Source organism: Danio rerio, chromosome 3, assembly GCF_049306965.1.
Source record: "Danio rerio strain Tuebingen ecotype United States chromosome 3, GRCz12tu, whole genome shotgun sequence".
Lineage (NCBI taxonomy): Eukaryota > Metazoa > Chordata > Actinopteri > Cypriniformes > Danionidae > Danio > Danio rerio.
This window is the reverse complement of record NC_133178.1, coordinates 1,239,899-1,252,861: the sequence shown is the minus strand read 5'-3', so window position 1 is coordinate 1,252,861 and position 12,963 is coordinate 1,239,899. Positions and strand designations below refer to the sequence as shown.

At 35.4% G+C, this 12,963-nt stretch overlaps 1 long non-coding RNA gene across 1 annotated transcript in view; it reads left to right on the top strand.

Annotated features, from left to right (window-relative positions):
• The first annotated feature begins 974 nt into the window (after positions 1-974).
• LOC141381079 (uncharacterized) overlaps positions 975-12,963 on the top strand; it is a 38,065-nt gene continuing 26,076 nt past the window's right edge. Inside the window, exon 1 of the long non-coding RNA XR_012400685.1 lies at positions 975-1,138. This is a non-coding gene — a long non-coding RNA (uncharacterized lncRNA). The remainder of the gene's footprint in view (positions 1,139-12,963) is intronic.

The following is a 12,963-nucleotide window of genomic DNA, read 5'->3' as shown; positions in this document are numbered from 1 at the left end:
GGTATGTTTTATGCTGCGCACCCATACTTGCAGTTTTAAACCAGAAAGTGAACAATTCAGTTGAATACTTTAATTAATAATTTAGATTAATTTCTAGTGTTGGGTATGTCGGATGCTGCGCACGCGTATACTTGCAGTTTTAAACCAGAAAGTGAACATTTTAGTTGAATACTTTCATAAATATTGTAGATTAGTTTCTAGTGTTGGGTATGTCGGATGCTGCGCACGCATACTTGCAGTTTTAAACCAGAAAGTGTACATTTTAATTGAATATATTAACTAATATTGGAGTTTAGTTTCTAGTGTTGTGCTCGCGGGATGCTGCGCGCGCAGGCCTGCATTCTTAAACCTAAAAGTGAACATTCTTGTTTATTATATTCATTAATATTGTAGATTACTTTATACTGTGGTGTATGCGGGGTGCTGCAGTTATAAACCAGAAAGTGCACACTTTAGTTATATATATTCATTAATATTGCAGATTTGCTCGCAGTGGTGTGTTCATGCTGCGCGCGCAGGCCCGCAGCACTGGAATGAACTCCTGCATCGTGTCGCGCTATGTGTGTTAGTGTTATAATTGCATCAGCGCGCATAAACACACACAGAGAGCGCATTTAACGCGTTTAAACAGCTTTAGTAGAAAATATAGAAAGACGAGAAGAGAGGCAAACGACGGGCCAAACGCACACAAACACGCGCGCTGTTCTGGTCAACAATAACCTCTTGTATTTCCATCTCACGACGGCCCCCCCACCCAAGCCAAAAATCATTGCCTTTTTCATTATCCATGAATGTTGACTCTGATAAGGGGATCCTGACCATGAGAGCATCTCTCTGTCTCGGTCTCCGGCGCTCGGCTCCTTTCTTTGCGTCCTTTGTTTTATCTCAGGTGAATTGTAATCATGTGATCAAACGAACACCCCCCTTCCATTACCCTCTTAAATGAAAAAATGAGGAACAAAAAGCAGTTCTGTGTATATAAAAAAAGAAAAGAAAAGAGAAAAGACGTGTGTCTCTCTTTAGAGCGTCTTTTTCTCGGTGTCCCTTCAAACGTACACGCACACATGTCTCGGTTCTCGCGGGTCTGTGGATGTACACGGGAAAGCGCGCGGATCTGAGGCCTGCTGCACACTTTGATGTGAGTTTTGCCCTGTTGCTCTTAGGGAGGCTTTGGGAAGGAGGAGACCCCGCTTTGGAGAAAGTGACACTCGGTCTCCGAGCATTTATAGGACATAAACATCAAGCTGGGGGGTGTTTGTCAGTGAGGGACATTTGTTAATGTGTGCTGTTTAGTATGCGCGTGCATGTTAATTGTTTCTTCTGTTATTTAATGTGGCTGCTTGAGAAGAGTGATTTGTTATGTGTGTCGCATCGCCTGTCAGAACAGGGAGGCTTCTTTTATACCGCGGAAATGTGTCCTGCGCTATTTGTGTAAATCGTTTTGTTTTATATATGTTATTAGTTAATTGTTTACATTATTATTAATTTCCAGTTTAATGCCATTCTGCTTTATCAAGGGGTTTCGTTTTTATGGTAAAGAAGAGATCAGAAATGCGCTCTAAAATAGCTGGGATGTATTATTGTCAAATATGGACAAATTCAGCAGACGGATTAAATATTTAAATGCCATGCAAAAACTTTGAGTCCATATTTGACCCAGCGTTGGGTTAATACAACCCTGCCTACAATTTTTAAATGATTGATTTTGTTTATTTTTTAAATTCAGAAATTAAAATGTTTTTAAACTTTTTGTTTTGGGGTTTTGTAGTTGAATTTATTTAAATGGAAATAACCCAAACGCGCAGGTGCGTAATGTGTATGCGCATTTGTATAGCGCGTTTATTATGCGTGCATGTCAGTAATAAAAATACAATTGATTATTTTATTATAATATTATAATTTAATTAAAAAAAACTAAAACCAATTTAATAAATACGAAAACGCGTTTTACTTTTTATGCATTTGTAGTCTATCAAATAAGAGACTGACGAAATGATTTTAGATCATCTGTCGGGTTAGAATTACGCATTATTTCTGGATATCCACAAGCTATTTAATACAAATAACAATGTTTTTATTATTAACAGTATTATTTGTATCAGTATTTCGTGTTTTTTAAACATTATTATGTTCATACTATACAGTTTTTTGAGCGACTCGCAAATGCGCTTTATAAAAACATAAATAAATTCGTTTCTCTTGACCGTTTTTGATATCTTATAAATGTTTAATGTAATTTCTGAGCTGTATATTTATCGAAATGACTCGTGTGTTCGTTGTTAATGCGCGCATGTTCGTGCGACAGTGTAATTAGTTTTTTAATCACGAGTTTATTATGATCCGCATTACCGCAGAGATAAAACTGCGCGCGTCTGCGTGATTTAATAAAGAAATACGCACACAAAAACATAATTAATTTCATCAATTCATCTCTGATCAAGGGAGTGTGTGTGCCATAGTTGGAGTTTTGTTTATCAGCGCTTTTAAACTGCAGTTTTGCCTGAATGAGCAGCGAAGAGGAGATCATGAGGAGGCTGAGTTATTCTGTTACAAACTGATGCTTCAGCAAACTAAAACTGCTGGTGCTTAGTGTTGTGCGCAGTTTATAGGATCATGTGTGTGTGTGTGTGTGTGTGCAAATGTGAATAAGTGTGTGTGTGTGTGTTTATGTGAGGGTATGAGTGTGTTTGTGCGTAAAAATGTGAATTGGTGTGTGTGTGTGTTTATGTGAGGGTATGAGTGTGTTTGTGTGTAAAAATCTGAATTGGTGTGTGTGTGTTTGTGTTTATGTGAGGGTATGAGTGTGTTTGTGTGTAAAAATGTGAATTGGTGTGTGTGTGTGTTTATGTGATGGTATGAGTGTCTGTGCGTAAAAATCTGAATTGGTGTGTGTGTGTTTATGTGATGATATGAGTGTATTTGTGCGTAAAAATGTGAATTGGTGTGTGTGTGTGTGTTTATGTGATGGTATGAGTGTGTTTGTGCGTAAAAATGTGAATTGGTGTGTGTGTGTGTGAGCATGAGAGATTGTATTTAATGAGTGTTTGTGTGTATTTGTGATGGTATGAGTGTGTTTGTGTGTGAAAATGGAAATTGTGTGAAAGAGTGTGTATGAGTATGTTTGTGCGTAAAAATGTGAATTAGTGTGTGTGTTTATGTGATGGTATGAGTGTGTTTGTGTGTGAAAATGTGAATTGTGATGTGTAAGTTTAGAGAGTATGTGTGTGTATATGCAATGTGATGCGACGTGTGTGTATGTGATGGTATGAGTGTGTGTTTGTCCATGAAAATGTGAATTAGTGTGTGTTTGTGTGTGAAAATGTGAGTTGGTGTGTGTAAGTGTAAGAGAGTGTGTATGTGATGGTATGAGTGTGTGTTTGTTCGTGACAATATAATTTAATGTGTGTAAGTGCAAGAGAGTGTGTTTATGTGATGTGTGTGTTATTCTGCATCAAAATGTGAATTGTGTGTGTGTGTGAGAGAGAGATTGATTGTGTGTGTGTGTTTGAGTTTGTGCATGAAAATGTGAATCGGTGTGTGTGAGAGAGAGAGTGTGTATGTGATTGTATGATTTTGGGTTCGTGTGTGAAAATGTAATTCAATGTGTGTAAGGGCAAGAGAGTGTGTTTATGTGATATGTGTGTGTTTGTGCATGAAAATGTAAGTGTGTGTGTGTAAGTGTTAGAGTGTGTGTTTGTGATTTTATGAGTGTGTTTTTGTGCCATCAATTGTGAATCAGTGTGTGTGTATGTTTAAGTGAGAGAGTGCGTGATAGTATGTGTGTGTGTTTGCGCATGAAAATGAATCAGTGTGTGTGTGGAAGTGTGAGAGAGTGTTTTTGTGATAGTATGCTTGTGTGTATGTACTTAAATGTGTTTGTTTGATTGTGTGTTTAAATGTGCATGTGTGTTTTTAATGTGTGTGTGAGTATGAGAAAGTGTGTGTGTGTGTGTTTGTGTGTGTATTTAAATGTGTTTGTGTGTTTAAATGTGTGTATAAATGTGAATCAATATGTTTGTGTGAGCGAGAAAGTGTGTGTGTGTGTGTGTGCAGTCATGCAGCATGTGACAGTGATGATGTGGCTGGTTGCCGTTGGAGATGGTCTCTGGGATGTCAGAGAAAGATGTTTGTGAGGTCAGAAGGTCAATAGGAGGACACGCATGTCCCATGACACACACACACACACACACCTGATGGCACTGGCTCTGCTTGTGTGTGTGTGTGTGTGTGAGACAGGAAGTGCAGCGGGCAGTGGGTGGAGGATTGATCATGTAGCAGTGAGAGGTTTTGTCCTGTTGTCCGCTGTGGGGAATTCCTGCTCGGAGACACTGAGCGCGCTCACAAAGGTCAGACACACTGCTGGAGCGATCATGAGCTCATGATTCTGCTGATGCTCACACTCCTTACCTGTGGGGGAGATTCACCTGACACACCCTTAGAGCCGGGGAAACATACACACACACATATATATATATACATTTGAAGTCAGAATTATTCGCCCCTCTTTGAGTTTGTTTTTCTTTTTTAAATATTTTCCAAATGATGTTGAACAGATTCAGGAAATGTTCACAGTATGTCTGATAATATTTTTTCTTCTGGAGAAAGCCTGATTTGTTTTATTTCGGCTAGAATAAAAGCAGTTTTTAATTTTTTCTAAGCCATTTTAAGGACAATATTATTAGCCCCTTTAAGCTAAATATTTCTTAGACTGTCTACAGAACAAACCATCGCTATATAACTTGCCTAATTACCCTGACCTGCCTAGTTACTCTAATTACCCTAGTGAAGCCTTTAAATGTCACTTTAAGCTGTATAGAAGTGTCTTGAAGAATATCTAGTCTAATATTATTTACTGTCATCATGACAAAGAGAAAATAAATCAGTTATTAGAGATGAGTTATTAACACTATTATATACAGAAATTGGGGGGAAAACATTGCTTGTAAACATTTTCACTCATGTTTTATTTTTACAAAGCTGATTATTATTTACTTGTATAAAGCTTTATGGTTATAAAATCATATGATCTGTCTTTTACTCTCAGAAATAAATGCAGCGCTTGCGTTTATTAGCATCTAGTTGAACACTAAACTTACTAATGTACTTTTTAAACCTATTATCTGTTTTGCTATTTGTTGGCTAAATAATAAACTTAACTAAGTAGTCTATAAGAAATATAATTTATAATTAAATAATTTGAATTAAAAATGTAAAATGAGTACGTTTTATTAACCCCAATTTTTGGGTTTGTCCATATTTTACCCAAATTTGGGTTCCAACAACCCAGCATTGCAGAGTGCAAGAGATGAGAATACAAAACTGTATTGGCTTCAGGATAAACTATGTTAAATACATTTATGATGTTAGTTAAACAAAATAAGTTTGTTATTATTATTATTTTGAGCATTCTTTTTATAGTTATATAAATGATTAAGCTAATAGTCAAATAGGGGTGGCGCAGTGGGTAGCACATTCACCTCACAGCAAGAGGGTCTCTGGTTTGAGTCCCCGCTGGGTCAGTTGTTGTTTCTGTGTGGAGTTTGCATGTTCTCCCCGTGTTGGCGTGGGTTTCCCCCAAAGTCCAAACACATTCGCAATAGGGGAATTGGATAGGTTAAATTGTCCATAGTGTATGTGTAAATGGATGTTCCACTGCGTAGACATAAGCTGGATGAGTTGGTGGTTCATTCAACTGTGGCGATCCCTGATTAATAAAGGGACTAAGCCGAAAAGAAAATGAATTGTTGAACAGTAATATGTATGGCATTTTCCTTTTCTGCACTGATAATTGTAAGAATTATTAGTGATTCTGTAGCAATAAATTATTTAATTTCTTTATGATTTCTGCAGTAACAATGATGAAAATTCAGCTTTGAGTCAAAAAAATATAATGACTTTATTAATTTGTAACAATATTTCACAATTAAGCAGTTTTATTTCAGTATTTCTGTTCAAATAAATGCAGCCTTGGTGAGCAGAATTGGCTTCTTTTAAAACATTAACCCAATCTGTTTCCAAACCTATGACTGTAGTGTGTGTGCGCAGATTAATTGTTCAGTGATTCAGTCCATAAACTCATTAAAGTATAACTCATGAACATAATCTCAGTCCATAAACTAAGATTAAAGTTTAGTATCGTGCACCTGCACTCAGATGCTCAGGTGTGGACACACTGATGAAGAACAGCTGTAGAGATCATTCAGCATCAATCAGTTAATCAAACATGGAAAATAATATTAAAATGGGCTTTCATTTGCATTTCATTCATTCATTTTCCTTTCGGCTTAGTCTCTTTATTAATCAGGGGTCACCACAGCCAACGCAATCTCACGACAATTCGTAACTTTTTGATTTAGTGGCTAATTCATATGAATCCGTACAATCTAATTCGTACAATTTAGTACGATTTGCTCACCCCTTAATGACGGTTGGGTTTAGGGGTGGGGTTGGGTGCCACGCCTCCTTTTTAAAATCGTACAACTTCGTACGACTGAATTCGTATAAATTAGCCACTAAACTGGCAAAACGTAAAATACTTACGTTTTCTCATTAGGCTGCCACAGCAAAATGAACCAAGGTCACTGGTTTGAGTCCTGGCTTGGCATTTCTGTGTGGAGTTTGCATGTTCTCCCCGTATTGGCGTGGGTTTCCTCCGGGTGCTCCGGTTTCAGTCAAAACACATGCGCTATAGCGGAATTGATGAACTAAAATGGCCGTAGTGTATGAGTATGTATGGGTGTTTCCCAGTACTGGGTTGCAGCTGGAAGGGCATCCGCTGCGTAAAACATATGCTGGTTAAGTTGGCGGTTCATTCCGCTGTGGACACCCCGATCAGTTTATTACAAGGATTTTTTATGAATAAAATTAAAAGTGCTTTGTAAATAGTTATTTTTATAGTATTATTTTGATTTATATTAATGTAAACAAAACATTATTTAGTAAAAAACAATATTATTCTGCAAAATAGGGTAAAAGTTGAACGTAATATATAGAAAAACTTAAAACCTGTGTGTGTGTGTGTGTGTGTGTGTGTTTGTGTGTGTGTGTGCGTGTGTGTGTGTGTGTGTGTGTGTGTGTGTGTGTGTGTGAAGAAAACACAATTATTCTGCTTCTCAGTATTGATTATACACTTTAGAAAATCCAAAGTGTTTTAACCCATTGTTGGGTCAAATGTGGACAAATTACAGTATACGAGAGTTTGTCCAGTTTTTACCACAACATTCAGTTAAAACCACCCAGCATTTTTAGGGTGTAGAAAACTGTTGAATATATTTACAGTGTTTAAAGCAAGTGATACATTAAATACAATAGCATAGTTACTCATTCATTCATTCCTTCATTCAGTTTCTTTTGGGCTTATTTCCTTTATTAATCCGGGGTCGCCACAGTGGAATGAACTGCCAACTAATCCACCATGTGTTTTTAGGCAGTGGATGCCCTTCCAGCTGCAATCCATCTCTGGGAAACATCCATAAACACTCATACGGACAACTTAGCTTACCCAATTCCACTATAGCGCATGTGTTTGGACTGTGGGGAAACCCACACGAACGCAGGGAGAACATGCAAACTCCACACAGAAACGCCAACTGACCAAGCCGAGGCTCGAACCAGCAACCTTCTTGCTGTTAGGCGACAGCACTACTTACTGGCGCCACTGCGTTGCCCAACATAGTTACTCTTAATCCCTCTTTTCATTATTAATTAAAATAGTACGCATTAGCCTAAAATTATCCTGTAGTGAGCAGTTTCTGTGTGTGTTTTGTGTTTATTTGCGGTTGTGAATTGCATTATGGGATGTTGATCTCTGCTCTGTTGAACTGTAGAGTTGAACTTTCCTCATCAGAAGTGGACAAATTGACTTCTATTGAGATTTTAGTCATTTAAAATAATAATATAATGTATAAGAAATAATAGAAAAAAGTCAATAAGTGCTGCAGTTTATGACAAGGAGACTGTAGTGTAATACACAACACCAACCCAGACAATACAGCACTGCACACTATTAATAATGTGCAGAAAAGACACTTTACACACTTTACATCAACAGAAAAAGCACGAATCACAAAATACAGGACACAGTTTTATTAAGTGTACTTATTTTACAGTGTTGGTGACTTTGTGTCAGTCAGCGCTGGGTAAATGGCTTGCAAAATTACTTATTTTAATTACTTAGTCTGAAAAGTAACTTAATTACTCCATAAGTAATCTAATTACTTGACTTATTGCTGCTTAAAACCCATATAAATCCCAATGCGTTGACAACAGAAATTAAACAACTAATTCTAAACAGGATCTTTGAATTTATTTTTTAAAAATTATAATTTTTTTAAGCATTTTATGCATCAAAATGTTTTATGCATGTAAAATTTTTCAAAATATAAAACAAATCAGCACTGACAAATTATAATTATTCATCTCTGAGTTTATATTGACTAATATCTCACTGCATTTATGGTTTTAAGCATGTTCAGTTCATTTCTTGATCAGTGTGAGCACCTATTTTGTCTGAATTGATTTATACAGAACTGTTCGATTTACAGTATTTAAGGATGTACAATTTACTGTAAATAAAAGACACAAAATTAAAGTAATCCCTTAATTTCTCAGCAGAAAAGTAATTTAATAACAGAAATAGTGTAATTAATTACACACTATGCTGATTGTGGTTCATGTTTTTTGTTTTGTTGTTGTTTATTTCTGCTTATGAATTGCATTATAGGATCTTGATTTATTCTCCAACAACTATTGATGCTGAATATTTATAAATCACTTTATTATATTATATAAGAGTATACTAATATTGATCAGTGATTTATGTAGTGCTTTTCAATGACATGGCAATTAAAACTTTTATACTCTAAAAAAAAAATAATAATTAAATTGTTACGTAATTTAATTGCAGTTATTTATAATTAACCCAGCATTGGATCAAATATGGACAAACACAACCACTGTTGAAAAATATAATTTATATAATTAAAATATAATTTATAGCGAGTTAAAAAGTGTAATTTAAATTGAAATGCATTTATTTTGTCCATATTTAACCCAACAATAAGTTAATACAACCCAGCATTGTTTGATTAAGTTTTGCTTTGTAACACTGCTTTAATCACGTCATATATTTCAGAAACAAACAGAAATCACTGCAATGTGAAGAGAAATGCATATGCTGCTGGTCTGCATTGAATTTCTGTTCAGTATTTAAAGTTAATAACAGAATAAAATGACCTAAAATTAACCATAATTTGCTTTGTTTTTATTTATAATACTTCTTAATTATTTATAGGAACTACACTCAGATAAAATCAGTTAATTAGCTTCTGTATTTTGTGATTCATGAGTGTTTTCTGTTTATTTATGGTTATTAATCACGTCAAATGATCTTTATTTTGTTGACTTTTTCAATCTTTTCAACATTAAAAGTATCTGTTGTTGATGATTTTAATAGTTTGAAGTCATATGTTGTGTAAGAAGTAATATATAATGAAATACATGTGTACAATAGCAGAAAAGTGCTGGCAGTTTACCTTTTTAACTGTCATTTATTCATTAAAAAAGTCGGGAAAAGGTCACTTTTTTAAGATTTTTGATATCAGAAGTTGCTAAAGGAAAAATCAAGGTCACATAATGCAATTAAAAAGCATAAATAAATGAAGAAAACAACTTGAATAATAAAATATAGGACACTGTAATGTACAGATGTTGCTTACAGTGTGTATACAGTACGTTCAACTAAAAATTCACAAGTTTGTAGCATAGTTAAGAACTAAAACTAATTAGTTCAACTTAAAAAAAGTAATTACTACATCATTAAAAATGTATTTACATTACTTTTCTAATTACATTGTCTGAAAAGTAACTTAATTCTACTCAAAAGTCATTTACTTGACTTGCTATTTCAAACCAATAGAAAGCTCAATGGTTAGACAATATAAATGAAGCTTCTTTAATTCTAATCAGGGTCAGGACACTTTATTGGCCATTTGTCCATATATATCTATCATATATACACTAAAACAATCTGTAATTCAAGAGTTTAGTTTATTTGTTTACAGGTTCAATGCACATTAATAAACATTACTGTAAAATGTGCCAGAATTAAGCCAACAATGGCTATTTTTCATCTGCAGACCCCTGACAGAAAGTTAAAGTCACACCTAAAATAGAAGCACAGCATACACTCTAAAAAACACAGGGCTAAAAACTACCCGAATTGGGTTGTTTTTAACCCTACTGTTGAGTTATTATTTTTTAACCCCATAAATGGTTTGTTTTTCTACCCAATAACTGGTTATTTTTACTTAAATATGTTAATTTGATCCAAAAAAGCCTGTGAAAGATGACCCAGCAGTTGTGTTGTTTTGACTCGGCATCACTGTGGGGGATGTGCAGCTTTGATTACAGGTGTACAAACGGTGCTAGTATGACATTTTTTAATTCAGAAAGGTCTGAGTAAGGGCTGCTATGAGCATAAATCTCATTTTAATCATCTAATCACGCACAGAATCTGCGTTTATGCTACACTATTTTTATTGCATTTAAGCAAATTAGCACATAATATGTGGTATCCCAGTCAGCCCCTGCTGTGAGTTGATTTAACCCAAAGAGCTGGATTAAAACTACCCAAGACTCTGATAACCGCCAAAAATTAGCCAAAATGCCTCAACCCAAGATTTGGGTAGAAAAAATAACCCGTATTTTTTTAGAGTGGATAACATAGACTACACTCTCATATATTAAACACAAACGCAAACACAGATTGATCAGGAAAGTCGAGAGGTTTCTGTATTTTGTGATCCATGTTTTTGTAAATGTGTATGCTTTTGAATTGCATTGTGGGACTTTATTTGTCATGTGTGCAGTGCTGTATTGTCTGTGTTGGTGTTGTATATTATTCTACAGAAGCCCTGCAGCACATTTACTGTCATTTTACAGACTTATTTCTCTAGATATTATTAATTCTCATTATTTCAGACCACTTAAGTGTCAATAAAAGTCACTTTGTTGAACTGTAATGTTGAATTCATTCATTTTCTTGTCAGCTTAGTCGCTTTATTAATCCGGGGTCGCCACAGCGGAATGAACCGCCAACTTATCCAGCACGTTTTTACGCAGCGGATGCCCTTCCAGCCGCAACCCATCTCTAGGAAAGTTATGTTGAACTATTAACATCAAAAGTGGACAGAGCAGAGATCAACATCCCATACTGCAATTCACAACTACAAATAAACACAAAAAAATGCATCCTTGCTAATTAACAGATATGTTTAGTGCATGTTCACACACAATCTGCTTCTCTAAGTGTATATCTTACATTTTTCATTAACTAAATTCCCACTCAATTTATTGTTTCATCAATAGTCCTGATAAATGTGTCTAAAATTAAAAATGCTCTGCTAAATCATGCAGCAATATGTGAAGTGTGTCATTTGAAGACAACATTAGGTGTTTTTCAGTAGTTGTTGGATGTCTTTGATGAAAGGTTCAAACGTTGACTACTTGTATAACAGCATCAGAAACTAATGACCTGCCTCTCTGGATTTATTTATACAGAATTGTTTAATTTATTTGCAATATTTAAGGTATTCAAGTAAAGTGTAATTATCTAAAAGGCTTTTAATTCAATTAAAATGTTGACTCCTGTATTTGTATATAATACTACTAATAATAATGTGCTTCTCTGATGTAAACAGAACTAGTCAGTTTATTTACACTCTTTAAGGCATGATGCATTATAATTAATGTAAATAAATGACATAAAATGGAAAATAATCCTGTAGTTTACTTTTTGTAATTTCATTGTGACACTTAAATCATTCAACACAGCTTGTATTATTGTATTATGCTTGTATATAGAGTATATCAGAATTATTAGTCCTTCTGAATTATTATTAGCCCCTTTGTTTCTGTTTACGTAGAGATGTTTTCAGCACATTTCTAATCATAATAATGTTAATAACTCATCTCTAATAACTGATTTATTTAATCTTTGCCATGATGACAGTAAATAATATTAGACTAGATATTCTTCAACAGTTCTATACAGCTTAAAGTGACGTTTAAAGGCTTCACTAGGGTAATTAGGGTAAATTTAGGGTAATTAGGCAAGTTATTGTATAACAGTGGTTTGTTCTGGAGACAATACAAAACTAATATTGCTAAACCGGGCTAAAAATATTGACCTTAAAATGGTTTAAAACAATTAACAACTGCTTTTATTCTAGCCGAAATAAAACAAATAAGACTTTCTCCAGAAGAAAAAATATTAAAGAAAATACTGTGAAAATTTCCTGAATCTGTTCAATATAATTTAGGAAATATCTGAAGAAGAATGAATTAATAATTTTGACTTCTACTGTGTGTGAACAGAATTGCGTCACCCGACAATCCTGTACATTCTCCCGCATATTTATGAATATTAATGAGGCGCTCATTAGCATGCGCTGGTCTTATGGAGGGTTAATGGCGGCCGTGACCCCTGCTGCCCCGCGCTCCAGCGTCTCCTAATAAAGCGCTGCAGCTGCGTCAGGCGCGCGTCTCCGCTGATCAATCCGGCTTTTGTGCGTCCGCCGGACTCTTGGACGGATTCCTCTGCAGCTGCGGAGAATGCAGCAGAAACCGCCATCAATGCGCCATTGTGTGCCGCACTCATATCTGCGGCCTCCGCCAGGGGTCCAGTTACCCCGATTGTGCAGCAGAAACATCTGAAGGAAGCTGATACGGGTTTCAGAGGGTTTAATGGAGGAGGGAGGGTGAGAGAGAGGGATGGTTACCTGGTTTACAGGTATGTGTAAATCCTGAGATCACTCTGAGATTGTTGTTGACTAACATTAGTAATGTTACGCTAAAGGAAGCTCTGTAGGGTCTTTAAAGGTGTCAAACACTTCAGTGATTCAATTATGACGTTCTCCGAAAGCTACATAGTAGGTTCATGGTTTAGATTATTTCAAAACATCT